Genomic DNA, 4,761 nt, shown 5'->3' with positions numbered 1-4,761 from the left:
CATGGTTCAGTGCTGCAATATTTATCCAAATTTCACTGCAGGAGAAGAAATGAACTCAATCTGCCTGCCTGAACTTATTTGGAAGTGCAGGAAAAAGACGGGTTGACATGGCAGGGTCAGTGGTTAGGTCCCATGTGGCTTGACTTCCTTTCCAGGCTTTGCCACGGCTGTCCAATAGTATACTGCTAGAGAACTTTGTTAGGAAATCTGTGGATAAAAAGCAGGCAAGAGTTCATAGTATTCCCCAGTGTGCCACTGGCCTCTCTGTCAGGGTAATTAGTGATTTGATGGAGTGACCAACAATGAAGCTATGGAGAATACTGAGTAAAGAAAAGAAATAAAGATTGCTCACCTGCAGATGAAATACTGGAATTTCCACAAGTGATCCTTCTACTTAAGAGCTTCCAAATAACAGAAGGGAAATTTTGAAGAAGTTAGCCTCCTTTACCTTTGCGAATGCCCTGACCCTACCTTTTTTATAAAATTATGGTCTGCATCATTCTCCGCAATCCTGGCTTCACATCAAACTCCAAACAATGTTTTTTCATTACATTTTTGTATCAGAATTTATGCAAACTATGAGATTTTCTACATGACACAGTTCCTTATCATAGAACAGAAAATCCTTGCTTTTAATATTGTACTTCAGAAAGGGCCTAGCTGAGCAAAAAAAGAAGTTTGATTCCTATAACCTTCACTGGCTGTCATGAACTCCTGTACTTTTTCAATACCAAAATATTCTTTTTTATATCAATGACGGAATTATCATTCATATCTGGCTCAATGAAGAGTACTGTTTGTCATCAAGATGTGCTGTCAGCCCAAAAGTGGTCAGTGTCTTCACAACAATTCATAGACAATAATGGTGTGCATATGCAAGAGCAATAGGACAAATTAGAGCCGCACTGTGGTGAGAAATTTCTACTGTCTTCATTGCCTGTTAATTATTTCTTTGCTCTGCTGTGTACAGACAAGACTGAGTCATCAGAATGAGTGTAGGCGGCGAGACAATTATGTTTTATTTGTAGCTCTGCCATTAACGTTTTAAATGACCTTGGGCAACTCATAGGCTGTCAAAGTGGATTGTGCTCCAGCTTCTATGAAACTTCTGGCCGTATTCAATCCCAGGGCAGACTGAGACAGAAGAATATGAAAGTGTCCATTAGCTCAGGACAAAAATCCATCTAGGACAGTATCTGGTGGTCTAGAGTGGATGTCTGGAATATAGTAGGCAAGAAAGCATGACAGAGCTTTTGACTACTCTTCTACAGCCATCTGTGGCTCAGTGACTTCTCAAGGCAGAGGTGGCTTCTGTGTATTTACTAACCCTCTTCTTGTTTCTCTTCTTTAAACCTACCAAGACTCCACCTGAGCCCATGTAAACTTCTGTCATTTGCAGCATCCATGCCAAGGTTCTCCACAGCTTAGCTATGGGAAAAATCACTTTTGCAAACAAAATCTTTTGCTTACATTGAACCTTTCACCTACCAGCCTTCCCTAGTGTTTCCCAGTTCTTGTATTGGGAGAGACAGTGAGCTGGTGCTTAATGTTCTTACTGTACCCTGTAGAAAACTGCCCCCATCCAGACCTGAGACTGTGTACATTAAATGCTTGTTCCAAGGACAAGTGAAGATGTCAGAATCCTTGCAGGAGAGACACTGGAGCACCTTCAGGGAAGGACTCTGGATTGCCTTTTCTGCATGACAGTCATTGGAATTACCTGCTCATATTGCAAATGGGTGCAGTGAATAGTTCCATGTTATTAGATGCTCCTGAAAGTCCCCTTAGCAACCTGCAGTTTATCCAGAGTCAGCCATGATGGTGCTCCTGCAGACAAGCAATGCAGAAAGAATTCATTGGCTGCAAGACGTGCTATGTAAAGCAATGTAGACACCACTGAAGTATTATTCTCACTTTGTTTCAAGTTAGATTTTTTTGCTCTGACCTTGGCTAGTCCAGCAGCGAAACCAGTTTACTCACCTACCATACTGAAAAAGTGGGCTCCTCCCTCCTGTCCTCAACTAAAATTGTTCTGGAAAGCTCAGTGAGGTTTTCTCCACAGGTACTGGGATGCTTTTTAAGCCCATGCTAAATCTCTTCTTTTGTTCTTGAAAATTTTCTACCCTCTAAACTCATGGCCTTAGCAGAGGCTTTGGCTTTCTCATTCAGATATCCTTGGCAAGATTCTCTGTCCTAATGTTTTTCAACTTAAATAGCAACCAATGGAGCTTATAAGGTCTGGGAAACAAATCAGATTGTACCATTGTCACTAGGTAGATGTGGTAAATCCATAATAAAGCACATTCATATCTATTTCATAATGCCAGAGCCTTCTGGGATGCTTTATTTGGCCTCAAAGAGCTGTCTGTCTGTTAAAACATCTTTGCTCCTTCTACCTCCTTTGCAATGTACCTTTTCCCTCCTTCTCTATAGCTTTAAATACAGCTTCAGAGAAGGTCTCAATCCTGTGTTAAAAAGCTTATTTTGAATTTAGCAAGAAATCTCACCATTTTAAACTTCGAATAGGAAGGAACCTATATATAGAATTTTCTGGAGATTTAGGAAAACATCTGTATATCTATCAGAATCCTACAGTGCATTCCCCTTTCCTTGCAAAATGTCTGCGAGTGTAGGTCAGGTATTGAACTAGGCTGAGCCTATGCAAAAACGAGTTAGTCTAACTGGACTCACTAGGAATTTGCCTGGCTATAGCCAAGACTGTTATCTTTTCCTGTTTCTCTAAGAAAGTGAAGAAAAGGTGAATGTGTAATTTCCAAGAACTGATGTTTTTTAAGGTCTGAATTGCGGTAACTCCCGACCACCTTGTACTGACAGTCTGAGCCGGATGGTGGCACTGGCGATCAGGCAGAAAGCAGACAGAAATTGATGAGTTTTTACAGTGCATTCCAGTTAGACCCATTCTCACATCTGACAATCAGACAATGCAACATCCAAATAATTAAAGCTCTCCATACAGCTCTGTATCAGACTACAGACAATGGCAGCAGCTGCCACAATCTTTCTAGAAGTCCTTCAATATTGCAAGACCATGCAACATTTCTTCTTTCGATGTATAAGGTAAAAACCTTCTTCATCTTAAAACTGGAAGAAGTCACCTGTACTGAGAAGACGATACAATAGTAGTTGTACTCTGAACATCTTACATGTCTTTGCTAAGGCCCAGAGAGATTTGTCCAACTTTCTTGCAGTAGCAAGAAACTAAGTCAGGATTTAAGTCTGCTTTCCTGACCTGCAGCCAGTACTCGTCTCTGAACAGTAGCTTTGGGCTTTCAAGATTAAGGTTTTGCCAAGCTTCATTACATTGTCTTTGTAAACTTTGTTGCATACCCTTTCTTCCCCTTTCCAGGGGTGAGGTCATTTCGGAGAGTCTCCCGGTGTTATGAGAGTTCCTGAACTCTGCATGTGGAAATGACATACCCGTGATGGAGCCACAGGCAGGCAGGCCTGGTGATTAGCGAAGAGCCACTGTGTGCACAGAGGAGAGAAAGAGCACAAAGTTTAAGTGCCTTTTTCCCCATCCCCTTTTGGCAGAAGCAAGTCTTTTATCAGCTCTGGTGGAAAATTTTGGATGGTCTACCAAAATTTTGCAGCTGCTTACAGGTTCAGTGACATGTACTCCTACCTTGCATGTCTGAACATAAGAGGTGCAGAGCTAAGCGCTTTGCTGAGCTTACTGCAGTGCTAACAAGTGACAGGAACACTAGGACAGCAGAAGACCAGAACCAAAACATCTGAACCATGGTTTCTCTGTCTTTTGCAATACTCATCCAAGGAGAAGCTATGACAGTGCACTTTCAGTTTCAGAAAAAAAACATGCAACTTGCCTGGTTATTGGATAATTGCAGTTACAAAACTCAGGAGAATCACAGCTCTGGCATGGCTTTCCTTCAAATCAGATCTAGCTTTGACATTCATGATGTATGGAAATAACTGCATTTTTCCTTATTATTGGTAGAGGACATTTCTCATTCTGGTTTCCCAAGCCACTACTCTTTTCCTAATTACTTTTTCTTTTAAAGGAAAAAGCTGCAACTTCTTGGGAGTCACAAGGTCTGTTAACTGGTTTCTGCAGAGATGTCTGTCCCCCGCTTAGATTTGCTAGTGATGTGACTCAAGGCCACCATGGTAAATGTACACATACTAAATTGCAAAGGCAGAGATGCAGCTTTGAGCTGTGCGAGGCAGAAACGGTTTTTGTCATGGGCAGAGAGGCCTGGTATGGGGGGAGTGAAGATGGGCTGCAAAGCAAGTACCTAGAAATATTGGGTCTTCAGTTCAGTTCAGTTCAGTTCAGTTCAGTTCAGTTCAATAATGGATGTGTTTGAGTTGTTGCATGAAGACACCCTGAAATACGAAAAAAAAAAATTCCTCAGAGTAAAAATATTGACAAATTTTCCATTTTGAAGTGGACCCAGGGCAGGAATGGCAGAATGGTGTTGGGGCCCTCCTCCTCTCTGACACATACGGCGCCAGCCGTGGCCGACGTGGGTGGAACGGTTGTGGGTGGATTACAGCCCTTTTTAGAATCCCTGTTGGAAAATAACCTTTTTTCAAAACAAAACCGTTGGAAAATGAGAGGCTGGGAAGGCGGTTGGGGCCTGCCCCCCTCAGTCCGTCCCGGCAGGGGGCAGCAGGGCCGCCCGGGCATGGGCGGGGCCCTGAGAGACCATCGAGTCGCCGCGGGGTGTTGTCATTGCGGGAGGGAGTGGCGTGAGCGCTTCCTGCCCCACCCCGTTCCCT

Source organism: Strix uralensis, chromosome 2 (genome assembly GCF_047716275.1).
Source record: "Strix uralensis isolate ZFMK-TIS-50842 chromosome 2, bStrUra1, whole genome shotgun sequence".
NCBI lineage: Eukaryota > Metazoa > Chordata > Aves > Strigiformes > Strigidae > Strix > Strix uralensis.
The sequence above is the reverse complement of the archived record's forward strand: the minus strand, read 5'-3'. Positions refer to the sequence as shown.